At 38.4% G+C, this 24,809-nt stretch overlaps 1 protein-coding gene across 1 annotated transcript in view; it reads right to left on the minus strand.

Annotated features, from left to right (window-relative positions):
• LOC117516727 overlaps positions 1–23,930 on the minus strand; it is a 71,584-nt gene extending 47,654 nt beyond the window's left edge. The window contains exon 1 of the mRNA XM_034177557.1: positions 23,779–23,930. The gene's annotated coding sequence lies outside the window, so the exon portion shown is untranslated. The remainder of the gene's footprint in view (positions 1–23,778) is intronic.
• Positions 23,931–24,809: the final 879 nt, after the last annotated feature.

Raw genomic sequence — 24,809 nt, forward strand, 5'->3', positions numbered from 1 at the left:
TAAATAAAAACCTTTGAAGCCCCCAAATCCCCTTCATTTTGTTCAACTATGGTCACAACAGTCCATAGTTCAACAAACATTTCACAATTTATATCTCTACTACATACAGCATTTTATGACGACACAATCACATTATAACACAAGTATATTATTAATGTCTTTAAACACCCGACTGGAATGACACATTAAATGTAACGTGCTGGTAGAATAATATGAGTAAATCCTGTGTAAACAGTGGTGGGCACAGCTAACCAAAAAGTTAGCTTCGATCATTAATCCACATAATAATCCACATAAAGCATCCTGATTATCCAAAACAGTGTGTAAACGGTGAAGAAAAGTCCTTCACAGCTGTGCCGTGAGAGCTCCTCTCTCCCACCGAGTCTTGGAAATTAAATTATCCCATCAGCCACAAAGAAATAAAATAAAATAATGTTAAAATTACTCCATTTTGTTTCTGTGTCGAGCAGATGGTAACACGGTAACATCTAAATTGAACCTGAACTACACTACCCACAATGCTCCCTGCATCAACCAAACCATGGAAATAGAGACTGGAATGGACGTCACGTGACTAGCGCGTGCCGCACGGCGGCCATTACTAAGGTTGGAGAAGCCTTGAGTCTTTAAAACAGAAGAGAAATGAGGAAAAAGGCAGCCAGTGCTTCACCATCAACTGCACCAACTACAAAAACAAATTCTCCAATACTAAAATGAACTGTACAAGAGCCTTATGTAACTATGTAAAATAAATGTCTATTTTAAAGTCGTATGTCGCAATTTAATATCAATATACCAAGACTATAACTCAGTGCCTAAATTCTTTTCATTAAGCTGCATTCACCGTTGGGGTTTTTCATAATTATTGTATGGCCTTGCCTTACAATATGGAGCGCCTTGGGGCAACTGTTTGTTGTGATTTGGCGCTATATAAGAAAAAAGTTGATTGAAAGTTGATTGATTCACATGCATACAGATATGGAAACAAAATGTTTAAATATATATATATATATATATATATATATATATGTATATATATATATTTACAGTTGTTAAATATGGTATGTACATGGTGTCACAGGCGCCATTTAAATGTTAACAGTGTGGTTGGAGGGGATGGAAGGAGGTACTTTTTACCCTGACTGAGGGTCAAAAGTCATAAATTCTGAATGGCTTTATATCTACTTGTATAAAATGTTAGCAAAAATCATATATATGTTGTCATTAAAAGACTAGCGATAATATTACAGTGGAAAAAGCAGCAAGGTAAATGACCACAATGGCAAGGCATACTTCAGATTTATATTTTAATACATAAGGATTTTTTATCCAGACATGTATGGGTTCGTTAGACCTTTTAATCAGCATGAATACAACTTACAAGGCTTCATTTATAAAAATCCATCGAGAATTATGATGACAGGAAAAAAAAAAAACATCACAGTAAATGACAGAATGGAATATTTTCCCCAAATTTCCACACTTTACATAAAACATTTTTTTTCTAACCAGGCATGTATGGGTTCATTAGAAAGAGCAATTAAAGGGCTTTAAAACAAGCCTACTTTTATTAAAATCTGTTAATAGTGACAATAGAGGGAGAAAAGCAGCACAGTTTGTCATAATTTCCCCAAATTTCTGCATTTTACATAAACGTTTTTTTTTCACCCACACATGCATAGGTTCATTGGAAAGAGCTTTCAAAGGGCTTTAAAACAAGCCTACATTTATTAAAATCCATTAAGAAATAGCAACGCTAGTGCAAAAAAAGCGGTCAGTTTATTACTGATGATCTGCACATTTCCACCCTTAGTAATGGCGCCTTCCTGTCCTGAACGACACTAACAGATTGAGGCGCGCACGTCCATTCCAGGTCTATATTTCCATGGACTGAACAATCACATTTTGCGTTTAATGATGATGTCATCAGCAAGTGACAGCCACAAACACATGACGGAGACTAAAATGTTTGATTTTAGGGTTTACAAACATTTTTGACCGTTAAACTTTGCTCACTTTATCAGCAAAAAAAATGTTAGCCAGCTGAAAGTTATCAGAACTAAATTTATCAGAAGATAATTGGCCCACTGATGGTTTTAAAAGTTATCTGAAAAGCTAATCCGCTAAAAAAACATTAGCTTCGATAATTATCGGTTAGCAGATTAGCTGAACTGTGCCCACCGCTGGTTGTAAAATATATTGGTCTAGACTTAGAACAGACCTTATCTGTTGATCTTATAGCTGACAAAGGGATCAGCAAGTCTAATGCATAATTAAAGACACAGGCCAAAGATTTGGATTTGCATATCCGCCCTTTTCAGGTTTCAAATCCCGCAAAACCTCGGAGAGGTCGCCGCGCTGCAAGATCTCAGTAATATTGAGAACTGCATTGAGATGCTCTGATCACGCTGCACTTTAACCGCTGCATACAGACAACACCATTAACATCGCAACATAAAACTATTTTTCTATTGTGCCTAAAATTCTCGTGAATATATTCTCTGGGTTTATAGATGTTGTTATTGCATTTATTTTACGTAAACGTGAGAATCACAGACTGTCTCTCGTTAATTTTCAATGGGAGTTGCTGTGAGCTACAATCGCTTCCTGATCATGTCATTCTGGTGGAAAGTGAAGTTTGCTCTTTAACGTCTTGATTACTGTTCTTTACAACACTGTTTGTCCTCTTTGTTCCAGACTAATATGTCTGAAATTTGGTTTCCGTTTATTAAATTCCACGCAGATTAAACATAACAGACACGGATTATTTGTTATAATTGTTTTAGCAAGTTTTCAGGGTATGGTGCAGCAGTCTCTTATTAACGTGATGAAAAGCATAAAAAAATTACATTTTTGTAGTATAATATTCATTTACAACTGTCATCATATTGATTCTGTATGTTGTTTTGACTGCAGCAATTCTCTGGCAAGCAAGGGATTATGGGATACATGAAAACCCTGGATGAGAACTCTTCTTCCATCAGTCTTGATCCTGTGTCACATGGACTGTGCCAGTGCAGCCTGGTATTCTGGCCTGACCAGGCGGAATCAAGGCAGGTTTCATATTATGCAGAACAAGATCATTGGCTTTCTCCTCTCTGCACAACCCCAGACCCACAGAGGCCTAGCTGGATTTATAATGGTCAATATGTTCTCTGTTGAGCTCAGAGTTCATTAAAAATTAATTACAATCAAATCATACATTTAATATAGTGAATATGCAAGTCCCGAATTACTTGGTCACATTTTTTTAAATTTATAGCTGCGCAGCACAATATACTCATTTGAGTACCTTGTCTCTGGTCATTCCTCAGGTGAAGACCTGTGGGGCTTTGTCCTTCAAGTTCACTGGAGCTAAACTGTTTAATGATCCTCCTCGGCAAATCAGAGTTTGTGAATTGAAGCCTCATTTTAAAAACAGGGTCTGACAGTTTATATTCCAAGAACTGGCTCAACAAGAGAACGATCAATTTATTTATTATTGAGAAAAAAAATACTATATATATATATATATATATTATAGTATATATATTTTTATGTTTTTTTATTATTGTCTTGGGTTTTGTGTATGTATGAATGTGTTTTTGCCTGTGAGTATTTTGTTGAGCCACAATGGAAAAAAGCTTCTTTTTTTTTTTTTCCTTTTGTGTGTGTGTTAACGTTGTGTTTTTTTATTTATGTGTTTAGTTAATATATTTTTGTATTATTTTTTGCAGGTTTACATTTTATACAAATTCATATTGTTCCATTGTGCTATGTTACAGACTGACCAGCAGATGTCGGAATATTTAATTGCTTCAAACACTGAACCATTTCAACACAAACTGCTTCATATTGATTTAGAGGTAAAAAAAAAAAAAAAACGCTTCATTTTGTACATCAGTATAATTCTAAATAAAATGTATCAGCAACCACACGTTTTCAGAGCACGTGCACAGACAGACTTACAATCATTAATACTTCAATTCAATTTCAATTTTTTTTTTATATAGCGCCAAATCACAACAAACAGTTGCCCCAAGGCGCTTTATATTGTAAGGCAAGGCCATACAATAATGATGTAAAACCCCAACGGTCAAAACGACCCCCTGTGAGCAAGCACTTGGCTACAGTGGGAAGGAAAAACTCCCTTTAACAGGAAGAAACCTCCAGCAGAACCAGGCTCAGGGAGGGGCAGTCTTCTGCTGGGACTGGTTGGGGCTGAGGGAGAGAACCAGGAAAAAGACATGCTGTGGAGGGGAGCAGAGATCGATCACTAATGATTAAATGCAGAGTGGTGCATACAGAGCAAAAGAGAAAGAAACAGTGCATCATGGGAACCCCCCAGCAGTCTACGTCTATAGCAGCATAACTAAGGGATGGTTCAGGGTCACCTGATCCAGCCCTAACTATAAGCTTTAGCAAAAAGGAAAGTTTTAAGCCTAATCTTAAAAGTAGAGAGGGTGTCTGTCTCCCTGATCTGAATTGGGAGCTGGTTCCACAGGAGAGGAGCCTGAAAGCTGAAGGCTCTGCCTCCCATTCTACTCTTACAAACCCTAGGAACTACAAGTAAGCCTGCAGTCTGAGAGCGAAGCGCTCTATTGGGGTGATATGGTACTACGAGGTCCCTAAGATAAGATGGGACCTGATTATTCAAAACCTTATAAGTAAGAAGAAGAATTTTAAATTCTATTCTAGAATTAACAGGAAGCCAATGAAGAGAGGCCAATATGGGTGAGATATGCTCTCTCCTTCTAGTCCCCGTCAGCACTCTAGCTGCAGCATTTTGAATTAACTGAAGGCTTTTTAGGGAACTTTTAGGACAACCTGATAATAATGAATTACAATAGTCCAGCCTAGAGGAAATAAATGCATGAATTAGTTTTTCAGCATCACTCTGAGACAAGACCTTTCTGATTTTAGAGATATTGCGTAAATGCAAAAAAGCAGTCCTACAGTGTTAGTTTGTGTCCTAATGAATACTTCAGGACACAATATCGTACAGTCATTTGCTCAGTTCCGGATCACCTTTTTTAAAGTCCCGCTATACGGAGCCATAATGCAGCTGAATGTCCTTTATTGTGTATTGTTGTATTGGGTATTTGGATGTTACCCAGCTGAAGAAGTCTGGATGGTGCAGCCCTTCTACTTAAAGTGTGAAGCCACATTATACATGGTGCAAATATTTGCCAGAAATGGATCACTGTGCCGGTTCTGGATCACGAGACCGGATGTTTTCATTCCTCTGCTGATCACAAGGACGGTTGGATCCGGTCGAGCTTGTGGTCGTTTGTAGACAAAACATCAATCTTTCCATTTGTACCAAGTATTAGCTTATTCATGCTGATTACAAGAAACAGCGGCACAAAAACTACAGCAGTGATCCGGAACTGGGCAAGTGACTGTACATTATTTAATGTCCTGGTTAGCATGTCCTAGTTTGCAACTAATTGAAGTCTGTAGCTGACTGTCTCAACACACGGTCTGATGAGGCTGTAGTGGCAAGAGACCCAAAGTTAGGATTTTGATGGGCGGGGGCGGAGTTAGCCTATTTTTAGAAATATTAATTAATTAATGATTAAAAATATATTATTTTAATATATTTTAAGCACCCCTAAAAAAAACTATACATATATACATGTATATACATATACATATATTAGTTAAGGTCCTTAACTAAGCATTTCAGAATTAAGACAGTAAACTTTACCACAAAGTTTAATGCACAGCATGATAAGTGAATAATTTAAATTCCTGCTAAAAAGGCATAAATCATAAAACTCATTTTGTATTTTTATTTGTTGGCAGTAAACAGCAAACCAAGCCTGCAGTGCAGAGATGGATATCAGAGCATTTATTTCAAAAGCAAAATAAGCTTCAGGTGAGGTTTGTGCACTCTATAGACCTTATGTGATAGTAGATATGGACATTGAGAATAGCAAAGGATGGAAAGTGAAGCTCAGGGTAAATTGAATATGTGTATCAGACTGTGGAGGTGTCTTACTTGTGTTACTGGTGTTTTGGTATGAATTCTGACTTTAAAGTCACACATTTTTATTTTTCTTACTTTTAAGGACTTCATTAGATCTTGTCTGTCCTTTCTATGCTTTGCTGTTAATTCAATATATAATTCATATTCATATATTTCTTATCCTGAACCCATTTATGTGCAGTGTGCCATCTGTGTTCTCCATCCAGCCTCATAGTGGAGTGCTGCTGTAGCTGTGCTAAACCAGGTCCTCCTGCACACGGCACTAAACCTCACTGATCAGAACAACTGCAACTACTGTATTTTTATGACTTACAACGTGGATGTGCATGCTGCCAGAAAAAACGAGACATCAATCAGTTTGTAGAATAAATAAATCAATCAATCAATTTTTTTATATAGTGCCAAATCACAACAAACAGTTGCCCCAAGGCGCTTTATATTGTAAGGCAAGGCCATACAATAAATCAATAGCCAAAACTCAAGCACAATCTATGTAATGCCTAAAACTGTCTAAATGTAATTGAAAAGTGATACCATGGTGAGTGTTCTGTACTAAGTACTATGACACAATACTCTGTTAAGATGAAATAAAAAAATCTTCAATAACTATAGGCTAATAAGACTAATATAAAAACAAGGATAAAATACTTTACTCATGCCTCTCAATATTTCAGACCTGCTCCTAAGTTGCAATTACTATTTGCCCTCACCACATTAGGAGATTAAATTATTTGTTATATAAACTGCACCAGAATGCAGGAATTTTATGTGTGGGCCGTTATCCATTGCTAATATGCATTTTTTTTTTATCATTCTGATAATGAATGCAGCAAGCAATGTTTACAAGCAATGTTTTCACTCTGAAATCATGGGAAATTGTATTTCTGGACATCTACATTTTAAAAATGTGCTAAGCACCCCTAAAACTGGAAGTCTAAAATCACCTCTGTTGATGGGCTTACCTTGTCTGAGCTACCTTGTCTGATGTCTGAGCTTCACATTTGGAAAATACCCAGTCAGTCGACAGTCTTGTGGACAGTTTAAACTCAGCGCTCAAAACGACACTCAACATTATTGTGCCACCTTTATTAAAACCACACCCCCCCAAACACAGTCACCTTGGTAAATGGACTGCATTTATATAGCGCTTTTCCATCTGCATCACACGCTCAAAGCGCTTTACAATAATGCCTCACATTCACCCCCATGTCAGGGTGCTGCCATACAAGGCGCTCACTACACACTGTGAGCAACTCGGGGATTAAGGACCTGGCCCAAAGGCCCTTAGTGATTTAGGGTAGAGGTCTAGAAGCGAAATGGCGTCCTTCAAAATTAGAAGTATTCCACCTTGCGTGGCGTGATGCTGTCTTAGACTATAACCATGCATTACTGGCTACAAAGTGGACCTATTACTCTGATTGATCAATAACACAAGCATAACTCAAAAGTTCTTGTTCGACACGGTGGCAACACTTATTCATGGACAACTACCTGTAGTTCACTCTCCTTTTACAGCACAAGATTTCCTGGATTACTTTGAGAAGAAAATAGAAGACATTAGGTTAAACATATCCTAGCATGCCTTAACCCAGCCACGACACCCTGCTATTGAGGTGGGCGCCATTACTGATGTATTACCTAGATTTACAGAATTTGATAGTATCTCACTAGGCATGCTGACGAAACTCGTAACAGCAACAAAAAGCACAACCTGTTTATTTGATCCTACACCAACAAACTGTTTTAAGGACCTGTGGTCCATTCTTGGGCCGACTGTGCTGGAAATGATTAATCTCTCATTAACTTCTGGATTTGTTCCTAAATGTTTCAAATCTGCAGTGATTAAACCATTACTTAAGAAACCTAATCTTGACCCTAATGTATTGAAAAACTGTCCACCTGATTCCTGAAGACGTTGCTGTAGAAGCAATTTTGGCGCAACTTCCTGTTAGACACCAGATGTACAACCCCAATTCCAATGAAGTTGGGAAGTTGTGTAAAATGTAAATAAAGATAACATAAGACTTTACTGATCTCAAAGCTTCTGGGGAAAACCTGGTCTTGTTAGGAGAGACGGCAGCCATCCCACTTTGGATGGAGCAGCTCTCATTTCTAGAATCTGGCCAATTTTTCTTAAATCCTCCAAACCGGACTATCCAGGGTTGGGACCAGGAAGCAGAGTTGTAGTCTTACACACCTCTCTGCAGCTTCTCTCCCCCTGCCATCCCCTCATTACCCCATCCCCGTAGAGACGGTGCCTGCTCCCAGACTACCAATAACCAGCAAAAATCTATTTAAGCATAAAATTCAAAAAGAAAAAATAATATAGCACCTTCAACTGCACCACAGACTAAACAGTTAAATGTGGTCTATTAAACATTAGGTCTCTCTCTTCTAAGTCCCTGTTGGTAATGAATATAATTGATCAACCATATTGATTTATTCTGCCTAACAGAAACCTGGTTACAGCAGGAGAATATGTTAGTTTAAATGAGTCAACACCCCCGAGTCACACTAACTGTCAGAATGCTCGTAGCACGGGCCGGGGTGGAGGATTAGCAGCAATCTTCCATTCCAGCTTATTAATTAATCCAAACCCAGACAGAGCTTTAATTCATTTGAAAGCTTGTCTCTTAGTCTTGTCCATCCAAATTGGAAGTCCCAAAAACCAGTTTTATTTGTTATTATCTATCGTCCACCTGGTCGTTACTGTGAGTTTCTCTGTGAATTTTCAGACCTTTTGTCTGACTTAGGGCTTAGCTCAGATAAGATAATTATAGTGGGCGATTGTAACATCCACACAGATGCTGAGAATGACAGCCTCAACACTGCATTTAATCTATTATTAGACTCTATTGGCTTTGCTCAAAAAGTAAATGAGTCCACCCACCACTTTAATCATATCTTAGATCTTGTTCTGACTTATGGTATGGAAATAGAAGACTTAACAGTATTCCCTGATAACTCCCTTCTGTCTGATCATTTCTTAATAACATTTACATTTACTCTGATGGACTACCCAGCAGTGGGGAATAAGTTTCATTACACTAGAAGTCTTTCAGAAAGCGCTGTAACTAGGTTTAAGGATATGATTCCTTCTTTATGTTCTCTAATGCCATATACCAACACAGTGCAGAGTAGCTACTAAACTCTGTAAGGGAGATAGAGTATCTCGTCAATAGTTTTACATCCTCATTGAAGACAACTTTGGATGCTGTAGCTCCTCTGAAAAAGAGAGCTTTAAATCAGAAGTGTCTGACTCCGTGGTATAACTCACAAACTCGTAGCTTAAAGCAGATAACCCGTAAGTTGGAGAGGAAATGGCGTCTCACTAATTTAGAAGATCTTCACTTAGCCTGGAAAAAGAGTCTGTTGCTCTATAAAAAAGCCCTTCGTAAAGCTAGGACATCTTTCTACTCATCACTAATTGAAGAAAATAAGAACAACCCCAGGTTTCTTTTCAGCACTGTAGCCAGGCTGACAAAGAGTCAGAGCTCTATTGAGCTGAGTATTCCATTAACTTAACTAGTAATGACTTCATGACTTTCTTTGCTAACAAAATTTAACTATTAGAGAAAAAATTACTCATAACCATCCCAAAGACGTATCGTATCTTTGGCTGCTTTCAGTGATGCCGGTATTTGGTTAGACTCTTTCTCTCCGATTGTTCTGTCTGAGTTATTCTCATTAGTTACTTCATCCAAACCATCAACATGTTTATTAGACCCCATTCCTACCAGGCTGCTCAAGGAAGCCCTACCATTATTTAATGCTTCGATCTTAAATATGATCAATCTATCTTTGTTAGTTGGCTATGTACCACAGGCTTTTAAGGTGGCAGTAATTAAACCATTACTTAAAAAGCCATCACTTGACCCAGCTATCTTAGCTAATTATAGGCCAATCTCCAACCTTCCTTTTCTCTCAAAAATTCTTGAAAGGGTAGTTGTAAAACAGCTAACTGATCATCTGCAGAGGAATGGTCTATTTGAAGAGTTTCAGTCAGGTTTTAGAATTCATCATAGTACAGAAACAGCATTAGTGAAGGTTACAAATGATCTTCTTATGGCCTCGGACAGTGGACTCATCTCTGTGCTTGTTCTGTTAGATCTCAGTGCTGCTTTTGATACTGTTGACCATAAAATTTTATTACAGAGATTAGAGCATGCCATAGGTATTAAAGGCACTGCGCTGCGGTGGTTTGAATCATATTTGTCTAATAGATTACAATTTGTTCATGTAAATGGGGAATCTTCTTCACAGACTAAAGTTAATTATGGAGTTCCACAAGGTTCTGTGCTAGGACCAATTTTATTCACTTTATATATGCTTCCCTTAGGCAGTATTATTAGACGGTATTGCTTAAATTTTCATTGTTACGCAGATGATACCCAGCTTTATCTATCCATGAAGCCAGAGGACACACACCAATTAGCTAAACTGCAGGATTGTCTTACAGACATAAAGACATGGATGACCTCTAATTTCCTGCTTTTAAACTCAGATAAAACTGAAGTTATTGTACGTGGCCCCACAAATCTTAGAAACATGGTGTCTAACCAGATCCTTACTCTGGATGGCATTACCCTGACCTCTAGTAATACTGTGAGAAATCTTGGAGTCATTTTTGATCAGGATATGTCATCAAAGTGCATATTAAACAAATATGTAGGACTGCTTTTTTGCATTTACGCAATATCTCTAAAATCAGAAAGGTCTTGTCTCAGAGTGATGCTGAAAAACTAATTCATGCATTTATTTCCTCTAGGCTGGGACTATTGTAATTCATTATTATCAGGTTGTCCTAAAAGTTCCCTAAAAAGCCTTCAGTTAATTCAAAATGCTGCAGCTAGAGTACTGACGGGGACTAGAAGGAGAGAGCATATCTCACCCATATTGGCCTCTCTTCATTGGCTTCCTGTTAATTCTAGAATAGAATTAAAAATTCTTCTTCTTACTTATAAGGTTTTGAATAATCAGGTCCCATCTTATCTTAGGGACCTCGTAGTACCATATTACCCCAATAGAGCGCTTCGCTCTCAGACTGCAGGCTTACTTGTAGTTCCTAGGGTTTGTAAGAGTAGAATGGGAGGCAGAGCCTTCAGCTTTCAGGCTCCTCTCCTGTGGAACCAGCTCCCAATTCAGATCAGGGAGACAGACACCCTCTCTACTTTTAAGATTAGGCTTAAAACTTTCCTTTTTGCTAAAGCTTATAGTTAGGGCTGGATCAGGTGACCCTGAACCATCCCTTAGTTATGCTGCTATAGACGTAGACTGCTGGGGGGTTCCCATGATGCACTGTTTCTTTTTCTTTTTGCTCTGTATGCACCACTCTGCATTTAATCATTAGTGATCGATCTCTGCTCCCCTCCACAGCATGTCTTTTTCCTGGTTCTCTCCCTCAGCCCCAACCAGTCCCCAGCAGAAGACTGCCCCTCCCTGAGCCTGGTTCTGCTGGAGGTTTCTTCCCTGTTAAAAGGGAGTTTTTCCTTCCCACTGTAGCCAAGTGCTTGCTCACAGGGGGTCGTTTTGACCGTTGGGGTTTTACATAATTATTGTATGGCCTTGCCTTACAATATAAAGCGCCTTGGGGCAACTGTTTGTTGTGATTTGGCGCTATATAAAAAAAAATTGATTGATTGATTGATTGATCTCACAGTGGAGAAATTCACACGTTACTTCAGCTCTTAAAAAAAGACACACAAGATGGGTGCGAGTGGAGAAAAATGTGCATCAAACAGATGAAGATGCTGATTAGACAGCATGATTACTGCACAGGTGTGCCTTAGGCTGGCCACAATAAACGGCCACTATGAAATGCCCTCCCCCAGCTGCAGGACTGCTTTGCCTGCACAGAGTGGAGCATTGTTTAAGATCAGTACCTGGACACACACAGAGTCCGTCCTTTTCTACATTAGGTGCTTTGTAGAAAACATCACCAAACACAGATGCATTTGGGTCTTTCCAAACAGGAAGCCCTGAATGAAAAAGGAAGTCCAGACCCTGATCAGAGCTCATAACTAAGCTGTTAGGACGGTAAACAAAGTTCTCTACAGCAATGCCAGAGCTAACCTGAGGAGGTGCATCAAACAGGCTAAAGACTCCTAGAAAAAGAAAAAAGAGGGATACCTGACAGACAATAACCCACGTCAGATGTGGAGGGGCATCCAGGCCCTAACCAACTACAAAGGCCAACCCCCTCCAACATAAGCAGCACACTGGCAAAGGAGCTAAACAGCTTCTTTGCCCAGTTCAAGACCACTACCACACACCTGCAGTCAACCAACTGGCAAGGATCCTCACCAAACTCTTCAACCTCTCCCTGACACATGTTCCCACATGTCTGAAATCTGCCATAGACAGCCTAAGTGATTACAGATCCATCACCCTGATTTCTAGAAACATGAAGTGCCTGGCGAGATCAGTCTCCCAGCACATCAAAGACGGCCTCCCAACCTCCCTCCCTCAACCCCCTCCAGTTTGCTTACAGAGCAAACCAGTCTACAGAGGACGCCATTGCCATCACTCTCCACACAGCACCGAGCCACCCAGAGAATAACAAGAGCTATGTGAGGATGCTCTTCGTGGACTAGAGCTCAGAGTTTAACACCATCATACTGGACATTCTCATCACCAAACTGCTGAAGTTACAGATCCCCCCTCCCCACCTGGAACTGAATTAAAAACTTTTACTATTTTCCATGCATGATACGTGGAGAGGAGGTACGTGCAGATGGAAGTTGGATTAAGGATGTTGGAAAGTTGGAAGTGCAAGTTTGAGTTAGTGAAAAGTGTGTGGTTACACAAGGGTGCAAGTGCAGGTGGATGAAAGTAAAGGATTGACAATTACAACTGCAATTCCAATGAAGTTGGGACATTGTCTGAAATGTAAATTATAACAGAATACAATGATTTTCAAATCCTCTTCAACCTATATTCAATTGAATACACCACAAAGACAAGATGTTTAATGTTCAGACTAATAAACTTTATTGTTTTTGTGCAAGTATTTGCTCATTTTGAAATGGATGCCTGCAACACGTTTCAAAAAAGCTGGGACAGGGGCAACAAAAGACTGGGAAAGTTGATGAATGCTCAAAGAACACCTGTTTGGAAACAGGTGAGTGTCATGATCAAGTATAAAGGAGCATCCCCAAAAGGCTCAGCCATTCACAAGCAAAGATGGGGTGAGGATCACCACTTTGTGAACAACTGAGTGAAAAAATAGTCCACAGTTTAAGAACCATGTTCTCAATGTTCAATTGCAAGGAATTTAGGGATTCCATCATCTACAGTCCATAATATAATCAGAAGATAAGAGAATCTAGTGAACTTTATACACATAAGCACCAACACTGAATGCCCGTGACCTTGATCCCTCAGGCAGCACTGCATTAAAAACTGACATCATTGTGTAAAGGATCTTACCACGTAGGCTCAGGAACACTTCAGAAAACCATTGTCAGTTAACACTGTTCATCGCTACAGCTACAAGTGCAAGTTAAAACTCTACCACGCAAAGCGAAAGCCATACATCAACAACATCCAGAAACACAGCTCCCAAACGCTTATTGAGTGTTGTTAGAAGGAAAGGTGATGTAACACAGTGGTAAACATACCACTGTCCCAGCATTTTTGAAACGTGTTGCAGGCACCCATTTCAAAATGAGCAAATATTTGCACAAAAACAATAAAGTTTATCAGTTTGAACAATCTGATGTGCAAATCATTGTATTCTGTTTTTATTTAAATTTTACACAACATCCCAACTTCACTGGAATTTTGGTTGTATAACGTGTGTTTATAGAGCTCCTGGTGAAAACATGATGTTGAGGGTGAACTGACAGCAATGTAAAAGCAGCTAATGTAACAATAAACCAGTATTTTGATCATCCTGTGTTTTTGACTAATACAAGATAAACCTTCATGAGGTGTTACTAACCCCCCCACAGACTTATATCTGTAGTCTGTGACTAATGACTGGGAAATTTGCTTCAAAAATAAAGATAGCTACAAGTGATACCACTGTTCAAATCTGGAGACAAACATGTCTTTCAAACTATAGGCCAATCTCACTGTTAACACAGTTTAAAAATAATATTTTTTTCTTGTAAAGGGGGTAAATGATTTCATGGCTATACACAAAATACTTTGTGAACAGTAACGGATTCAGGAAAATTCTAACCACCTTATTAGCTTTAATGTCATTGTTGTCAAGATTCATGGCGTGGAACGAATTGATTGATTGATGGATTTTTATTAATATAAAATGTAAATGTGTAAAATAATACAGTATAAAAATGTATTAAATAAACATGGGTACATAAAAATAGTGGGTAACACAAAAAAGCATAAACACTTGTTTCCATTGTGGCCCAACTGGACATAAAACACATCAACATAAAGACAAATCTGACCGTGAAACAGTCCAACAAACAAAACACAATAGGTTTAATAATAAATAAATTGACTAATTTCAAGTTGGGACATAATGCAAAATAAAAAGTGTTTAACCCTGTTTTTAAATAAGGACTTTGAATCACAGACTCTGATTTGACTCAGTAAACTGTTGAAAAGCTTCGCACCGGTGTACATAAAACTGGAAGCACCAAAAGATTTAACATGGGGAAGGACAAGAGACAAGTTGCTGGACTGTGTGTTCATGCTATGTTGGTCTGCTGAACAGTATGCTGGACACAATATGCAGACTAAAGGCTTTTTATTAAAGGCGTTATATAGTAAAACAGGCACAGATTCGGTTAGTTAGCGTGGCAAAGGTAATCGGCAGATGTGAGGCAGAGGCAAAGGTAAAAAAAAAAGAAGCTGGGTTCAGAGGCAAGGAGAAACAAGAGTGTCAGAGCTGAGGCAAAATCTGAGTCCTAAAAAAACAAGCAAGGTTCAAAAACACCAAAGTCCAAAATCAAGAGGCAGAGGCAAAAAAAACAAGGTCAAACACAGAAGAGCAGACGGTCAAGGACTAACAAAGCAAAACTAGGCTGGAATGCAGACAAAGTCAAAACAAACTGGCAGAGAACAGAGAAACATGCAAGTCTTAAATAACAGGGTGTGATTAAGGAAAGTGAAAACAGGTGTGTGAGAAAGTTCAGGAAGGGGACAAAGCTGAGACAAGCAGGAGCAAGAGAGTGCAGTGAAACAAACACTAACCAGACAGAAATAGAGGCCTGGAAGAACAAAACAAGCTGGGACTTCGGCAAGGGCGGTCACATATCCTCCTCTCTCCTCTGTTTTTCTATCTCTGCTCCAACCTTCAAAAGTCCCAACTTCACCAGACTGTGAATTATTCCAGCTATATTTGGAATAACCATGGAATTGAACAGCAGGTCTCTCAATACTATTGACACCATTTTTTCAACAAGGAAATCAGGGCTTGTTTTTCCTCCAGAAGGATTCAACAGCCTTGGTGAAGCATTCGGCTCCCCTCTTATCTGCCCTTATGCCCTCCCCTACAGCCTGCTGTTGTCAAAGCAACTCCAGACTTTATGCAGACATGGACAGAGACTGATACAAACTCATTTGCACACATGAAGTAACCCCCCCCCCCCCCCCCATCTTGGCTGACTGCGTGGGTAACTGCTGCTGCCCATACTCCCATTGCCTCAATTTGGATGATGGATTGTAGTGCATATAAACAATCAAATGTACGTGTGTGGTTGTTTTACTTCTGATGTATGCCATTATTACGTTCAACTAGTAATAATTGTGGATCAATTGCTGTATTTTTTGTCTGAGATAACTGGGTGTGATATGAATTGCCCTTTTAGGGATCAATAAAGTTGTTTGAATCTTGAACAAAGAGACAAAGATGAAGAGAACAGGTCCAAGAGAGTGCATTAAAGTAAACACAAAGCAGACAGGAAGAAAGTGGAAGGTGAGTCCCAAACATAATGCAAGAAAAATCTACACCTGGAAGGAGCAAAGAAACAAAATCAGGAAAAGAAAGGTGAGAACTGAAAAGTGATCAACAAGAGAATTAAAGGCTGTGGCTGAAACTAAAACAGAAGCATAACAAACAAATAACAAGCAATAATTATTGTAGTAAACCGCAAAATAAAACCAGTGACTAAAGAAATCCTAAACTGAAAATCAAAGACAGGGGACATGAACAGACAGAACCAAGATGAAAACCCAGGCCTGGGGCAGATCATGACAATTGGGAAAAAAGCAATATGCAGTAGGGATAATTCAATTTATTTAATTAATTAATTTTATTTTACAGAAAAGTATTTGATACCACGGGCTGCACTTTACTATTAAATAAATTACAGAAGCATGACATCAGTATCTTTGATATCAGTATGATATCAAAGATACTGATGTCATACTTCTGTAATTTATTTATTTATTTTATAGAAAAGTATTTGATACCACAAGCCGCACTTTACTATTAAATAAATTACAGAAGCATGACATCAGTATTTTTGATATCAAAGATACTGATGTCATACTTCTGTAATTTATTTAATTTTATAGAAAAGTATTTGATACCATGGGCCGCACTTTACTATTAAATAAATTACAGAAGTATGACATCAGTATCTTTGATATCAGTGTGATATCAAAGATACTGATATCATACTTCTGTAATTTATTTATTTATTTTATTGAAAAGTATTTGATACCACGAGCCGCACTTTACTATTAAATAAATTACAGAAGCATGACATCAGTATTTTTGATATCAAAGATACTGATGTCATACTTCTGTAATTTATTTAATTTATTTTAATTTTATAGAAAAGTATTTGATACCATGGGCCGCACTTTAACTATAAATAAATTACAGAAGTATGACATCAGTATCTTTGATATCAGTGTGATATCAAAGATACTGATATCATACTTCTGTAATTTATTTATTTATTTTATTTTATAGAAAAGTATTTGATACCACAAGCTGCACTTTACTATTAAATAAATTACAGAAGCATGACACTCTCTGAGGAATTGGCTGAAAATCCTGCAATCAAAAACCCAATAGTGACTTGTTTTGCAAACATTTTGGCAAGTGGAAAGGACTGGTAGCTTAGATTCTAGTTTCTCTGACTGTATCAGTAACTGTACTGGTCCGTTGTATCAGACATTTGTGTCTCAAATGCATCACTGCTGCATTAGAGAAGACATTGGGGTCCCTTGGCCCTTTTAAATGTCAGCACTCAACTAACGAAACCAGACCCTCAGTCCTGAGACAACAGAAGTGGAAGACGACGACCTGGAAGAAGAGGAGGATGAAAACCGATATGTTTTTACTGCCTAAGTAAAATGTTGCTCTGCTAAGTGTTAACACATATAAGCCACGATTTTTTTTTTTTTTTAAAGAGGCCATGAACTTATAGGTTGAGGATGTTTTCTGTTTTCATTTTCCTTCTTCTTCTATCAATTTTTGTTGTTCTATTTTGTTAACTTTTGCGTGATTCACTGATGATGCACAACACAGAACTGCTGACACTATTTTTGCTACTGATTATAGGTGCTGCACTGAAGTAGCAGCTTACACACCATCAGGGTGCAGGGCTGGGGGCTAAACTGAATGTGGGCCTTAGATCCTTTCCAAATAATGGTCCCCGCCTCACAACCATCTGTACCTCCGCTTGTACTGATTGACTATCTGTGTATTGAACTGAGCCTGTTTTTGGATAAGCCTTTTTTCTTAACCCACATCTGAGTCATGCATTTGTGTCCATCCGCCCGCCGTGCCTCGCCACCTCAGTTCCTGACACAGCACTGGTTCCTCTCATGCATTCTGAGCCCTCTACTATATGCCCTGTACACCTACAACTGCTCTCCCATCCACCCAACCAAACACATTATAAAATATGCAGATGATACCACAGTGGCTGGACTCCTCTGCAATGGGGACAAGACAGCATACAGGGCCAAGGTGGAGAAACTTTGGCTCTGGTGCTCAGAGAACAACCCTGAACGATCATAAGAAAATAAGCCATTATGGACTTTAGGAAGAACAAACAGGACGCAAACACGGGGAGAACATGCAAACTCCACACAGAAAGGCCACAGGCGGGAAATGAACCCATGACTTTCTCACTGTGAGGCAACAGTGCGAACCACTAAGCCACCATGCTGCCCAGTTTTTATTTACAGACATATTTTATTTACATATGTATTTTATGGATGAATTTTATTTACAGACATATTTTATTTACAGATGTATTTTATGGATGAATTTTATTTACAGACATATTTTATTTACATATGTATTTTATGAAAGTATTGTATTTACAGACATATTTTATTTCCAAATGACTTTTATGGGTGTATTTTACATTAACAGATGTATTTTATTGATAGATGTTTCATTTCCAGATGTATTTTATGCACATACGTATTTCATATACAGTCATTTTATTTCCAGATGTATTTTATGGAACTATTTTATTTACAGGTATATTTTATGAATTATTTTATTTACAGACTTTTTTTTCATTTACAAATGTATTTTATGTAGTTTTTATTTACAGATATACGAGGTCTGTCCATAAAGTATTGTACCTTTTTATTTTTTTTAACTATATGGATTTGATTCATATGTTTTCACGTCAGACATGCTTGAACCCTTGTGCGCATGCGTGAGTTTTTCCACGCCTGTCGGTGACGTCATTCGCCTGTGAGCATGCCTTGTGGAAGGAGTGGTCCCGCCCCGTCGTCGGATTTTCATTGTCTGGAAATGGCGGAATGATTTGGGGGTTTTTTTCCATCAGAATTTTTTCAGAAGCTCTCCACAATTTCACTGATACTTACTGGACTGGTAAGCATTGAAAGCCGAGACAGACATGTCCAAACTTGTCCTCTGACACGTCGAAACGGAGGTGTTCCTTTGTCTCGCTTCCAAAGTGAATTGGTCATGACGCACGAAGCCTCCGCGCGGCTTTCCATGACAAAATCTCTTGTTAAAAGTGAAATCTGCCGGAAAATGGGTGATGTCCAGCTCTTGTGATAACCAGAGAAAGAGCACACGACGGTCTCGTATCCACAGAGCCATCCGTTTAGAAATGGTCCGGTGGCTTGTGCCGCGTCGTCGCAGCTCGGAGCGCGGCGTGCTGAGCGTCCTTAAAGGGGTCCTTAAAGCTGTACTAACAGACCTTATTCTCTGTGAAGCCCGTAAAATTTTCACCGAAAGCCAGATAAATTTTTCGAATGGTTTCCAGGTGCCAGTCTCTAACAGCTTCTGAAAAAATTCTGATGGAAAAAAACCCCAAATCATTCCGCCATTTCCAGACAATGAAAATCCGATGACGGGGCGGGACCACTCCTTCCACAAGGCGTGCTCACAGGTGAATGATGTCACCGACAGGCGTTGAAAAACTCACGCATGCGCACAAGGGTTCAAGCTTGTCGGACGTGAAAACATATGAATCAAATCCGTATAGTTTAAAAAACATAAAAAGATACGATACTTTATGGACAGACCTCGTATTTTATTTACATATGTAGTTTATGGATGTACTTGATTTACAGACATTTTATTTACAGATGTATTTTATGTACAGTTTTTATTTACATATGTATTTTATGGATGTAATTGATTTACATTTTATTTACAGATGTATTTTATGTACATATATACAGACTATTTACTGAAATTTGTTTTTCCAGATGTGTTTTGTATTTATGACATTTTATTTACATACATTTTGTTATTTACAGATGTATTTTATGGATGTTTTTGTGTGTGTTTACAGATATATTTTATTTATATGTATTTATTTTATTTACATGTATGGGTGCATTTATTTACAGATGCACCTTATTTAGACATTTTTATTTGCAGATTTATTTTATGGACGTATTGTATTTACAAACATTTTATGGACATATTTTACATAGACATATTTTATTTACAAATGTATTTTATGGACATATTTCACATAGACATTTTATTTACAAATGAATTCTATGGACATATTTTATTTACAGATATTTTATGGATGTGTTGTATTTGCAGATTTTTTTTATTTACAAATATGTTTTATGGACATATTTAACGACATTTTTATTTAGACATTTTTGATTCAGTGATGTATGTTTTGGACATTTTTATTTACAGATATGTTTTATTTCCAAATGTATTTTATGGACGTATTGTATTTACAGACATTTTATTTCCAAATGACTTTTATGGGCATACTTTAACAGACGTATTTTATTGACAGACATTTCATTTCCAGATGTATTTTATGCACATATTTCATATACAGTCATATTTTATTTCCAGATGTATTTTATGGACATTTTATTTACAGGTGTATTTTATTAAGTATTTTATTTACAGACTTTTTTATTTACAGATGTATTTTATGTACAGTTTTATTTACATATGTATTTTATGGATATATGTGATTTACATTTTATTTACAGATGTATTTTATGGACATATATACAGACATAATTTAACTCAGCCACATAGGGTGTGCAGCCAGTACATTCTGAGTCCCGGTCCCAATCCCGGATAAATGAGGAGAGTTGCATCAGGAAGGGCATCCGGCATAAAACAAGCCTACCCAGCTATGCAGACTAAGAATCAAATTTCCATACCGGATCGGTCGCGGCCCGGGTTCCGCCACTGGTGCTGTTGCCCAACAGGGTGTCGGTGGAAATTGGGCTACTGCTGGGCGAAGACGACAAAGAAGAAGAAGAAGAGAATGAGAGATCAACAAAGGATCAGATGGTGGAACCTGAAGGAGGAAAACTGTTGTGTGAAATTTAGCGAGCAGGTGAGAGAAGCACTGGTTGGAGGGGAAGCAATTTTGGACAACTGGAAAAGTACTGCAGATGTGGTGAGTGAGACGGCTAGGACAGTACTGGGTATGACATCTGGACAGTGGAAGGAAGACAAGGAGACTTGGTGGTGGAATGAAGAGGTCCAGGAAAGCATAAGGAGAAAGAGGATGGCGAAAAAGTTTTGGGATAGTCGGTAGAGATGAAGAAAGTAGACAGGAGTACAAGGAGATGTGGTGTAAGGCGAAAAGAGAAGTGGCAAGAGCGAAGGAAAAGGAATATTGCGAGCTGTACAAGAAGGTGAATAGTAAGGAAGGAGAAAAGGACTTGTACCGATTGGCCAGACAAAGGGACAGAGCTGGAAAGGATGTGCAGCAGGTTAGGGTGGTAAAAGATGCACATTGTAATGTGCTGACAAGTGAGGAGTGTGTGCTGAGAAGGTGGAGGGAATATTTTGAAGAGCTGATGAATAAAGAAAATGACCGAGAGAAAAGGCTGGATGATGTGGTGAGAGTAAATCAGGAAGTACAGGAGATTAGTAAGGAAGAAGTGAGGGCTGCTATGAAGAGGATGAAGAGTGGAAACACAGTTGGTCCAGATGACATTCCAGTGGAGGCACTGAAATGTCTAGGAGAGACGGCAGTAGAGTTTCTAACTAGATTGTTTAATAAAATCTTGGAAAGTGAGAGGATGCCTGAGGACTGGAGACAAAGTGTCCTGGTTCCTATTTTCAAGAACAAGGGTGATGTGCAGAGCTGCAGTAACTACAGAGGCATAAAGTTGATCAGCCACAGCATGAAGTTATGGGAAAGAGTAGTAGAAGCTAGGCTTAAAAAACAGGTGAAGATCTGTGAGCAGCAATATGGTTTCATGCCGAGAAAGAGCACTACAGATGTAATGTTTGCTCTGAGAATACTGTTGGAGAAGTACAGAGAAGGCCAGAAAGAGTTACATTGTGTGTTTGTGGATTTAGAAAAAAGATTATGATAGGGTGCCAAGAGAAGAGATGTGGTATTGTATGAGGAAGTCTGGAGTGGCAGAGAAGTATGTTAGGGTAGTGCAGGACATGTACAAGAATAGTGTGACAGCGGTGAGATGCGCAGTCGGAATGACAGACTCATTCAAGGTGGAGATGGGATTACACCAAGGATCAGCTCTGAGTCCTTTCTTGTTTGCAGTGGTGATGGACAGGTTGACAGATGAGATCAGACAGGAGTCCCCATGGACTATGATGTTTGCAGATGACACTGTGATCTGTAGTGAGAGTAGAGCGTAAGTTGAGTCTAGTCTGGAGAGGTGGAGATATGCTTTGGAGAGAAGGGGAATGAAAGTCAGTAGAAGCAAGACTGAGTACATGTGTGTGAATGGGAGGGAGCCCAGTGGAATAGTGCAGGTACGAGGAGTAGAAGTGGTGAAAGTAGATGAGTTTAAATATTTGGGGTCAACTGTTCAAAGTAATGGAGAGTGTGGTAGAGAGGTGAAGAAGAGAGTGCAGGCAGGGTGGAGTGGGTGGAGAAAGGTGGCAGGAGTGATTTGTGACCGAAGAATATCAGCAAGAGTGAAGGGGAAAGTTTAAAAGACAGTAGTGAGACCAGCTATGTTGTATGGTTTAGAGACGGTGGCACTAACAAAAAGACAGGAGGCAAAGCTGGAGGTGGCAGAGCTGAAGATGTTGAGATTCTCTTTGGGAGTGACAAGAATAGACAAGATTAGGAATGAACCTATCAGAGGGACAGCTCAGGTGGGACGGTTTGGAGATAAAGTCAGAGAGGCGAGATTGAGGTGGTTTGGACGTGCAGAGGAGGGACCCAGGGTATATAGGGAGAAGGATGCTGAGGATGGAGCCACCAGGCAGGAGGAAAAGAGGGAGGCCAAAGAGGTTTATGGATGTGCTGAGGGAGGACATGCAGGTGGTTGGTGTGACAGAGGAAGATACAGAGGACAGGGTGAGATGGAAACCATTGATCTGCTGTGGCGCCCCCTAACGGTAACAGCCGAAACACAAAGAAGATATACAGACATAATTTATTTACTGAAATTTGTATTTCCAGATGTATTGTTTAGACAGACATTTATTTCCAATTGTATTTTATGACATTTTATTTACATACATGTTATTTACAGATGTATTTTATGGATGTATTGTTTATACAGACATTTATTTCCAATTGTATTTTATGACATTTTATTTACATACATTATTTACAGATGTATTTTATGGATTTTTTGTTTGTTTATAGATATATTTATTTACAGATGCATCTTATTTACAGACTTTTTATTTGCAGATTTATTTTATGGACGTATTGTATTTACAAACATTTTATTTACAAACATATTTTACGCACATATTTTACACAGACATATTTTACAGACATTTTATTTACAAATGAATTTTATGGACATATTTTATTTACAGGTGTATTCTATGGACGTATTATATTTACAGATATATTTTATGGATGTGTTGTATTTGCAGATGTTTTATGGACATATTTATTTACACATTTTTGATTCAGAGATGTATTTTATGGACATTTTTTTATTTACAGGTGTTTTATTTACAAATGTATTTTATGGACGTACGAGTATGTTATTTACAGAAATGTTTTATTCACAGATGCTTTATTGACAGATGTATTTTATTTACAGAAGTTTTTTTTTCGTTTATATATGTATTTTATGGTTATATTTTATTTACAGATAAGTTTTATTTACAGACACGTTTTGATTTACACATGTATTTTATGTATTTTATTTATGGACGACCTTGCAGAAATAGAATCATTTGACTGTTGGTGCACATTGAGCAAAATGTGCCTGTTCATTTTGTGTTCATTTGAAAATTTGAATGTTATATTTCAATTTGTTCATCTGAACAAAATGTGTCGATCAGAGATTTAATGTTTCATGAGCTTCATTAAACAGCAATCAAATAATCAATTACCAAACTGATTTATAATGACTTATCAGAAAAAAGTAATTTTAAGAGTGAAGAATGAGAAAACATCTATTTTTCATTATTTTCCTGTTAAAATAATCTCAGCACAAACCTGATGGTGACCTGATCACAGCCGCGGAAAAAACTTAAAACAACAATAATAATCCAAGAAAACAGTGAAAAAATGAACGAGGAACAAACATCTGAGAATGAAAGCCCAACTGAAAAAGAACAAAAAGGAAATGTGACGCACACACACACGACACACACTAACCACACTCACAACTGCACACAGTTACATACACACACACACACACACAGAAACACAGCGGCATATACACACACACACACACACTAACCACACTCACAACTGCACACAGTTACATACACACACACACACACACAGAAACACAGCGGCATATACACACACACACACACAGAAGCACAGCGGCATATACACACACACACACAGAAACACAGCGGCATATACACACACACACACAGAAACACAGCGGCATATACACACACACACACAGAAACACAGCGGCATATACACACACACACACAGAAACACAGCGGCATATACACACACACACACAGAAACACAGCGGCATATACACACACACACACAGAAACACAGCGGCATATACACACACACACAGAAACACAGCGGCATATACACACACACACAGAAACACAGCGGCATATACACACACACACACACACACACAGAAACACAGCGGCATATACACACACACACACACACACACAGAAACACAGCGGCATATACACACACACACACACACACACAGAAACACAGCGGCATATACACACACACACACACACACAGAAACACAGCGGCATATACACACACACACACACACACAGAAACACAGCGGCATATACACACACACACACACAGAAACACAGCGGCATATATACACACACACACACACACAGAAACACAGCGGCATATATACACACACACACACACACAGAAACACAGCGGCATATATACACACACACACACACACAGAAACACAGCGGCATATATACACACACACACACACACAGAAACACAGCGGCATATATACACACACACACACACACAGAAACACAGCGGCATATATACACACACACACA

The sequence above is a fragment of the Thalassophryne amazonica genome, chromosome 9, assembly GCF_902500255.1.
Source record: "Thalassophryne amazonica chromosome 9, fThaAma1.1, whole genome shotgun sequence".
Taxonomy (NCBI): Eukaryota; Metazoa; Chordata; class Actinopteri; order Batrachoidiformes; family Batrachoididae; genus Thalassophryne; species Thalassophryne amazonica.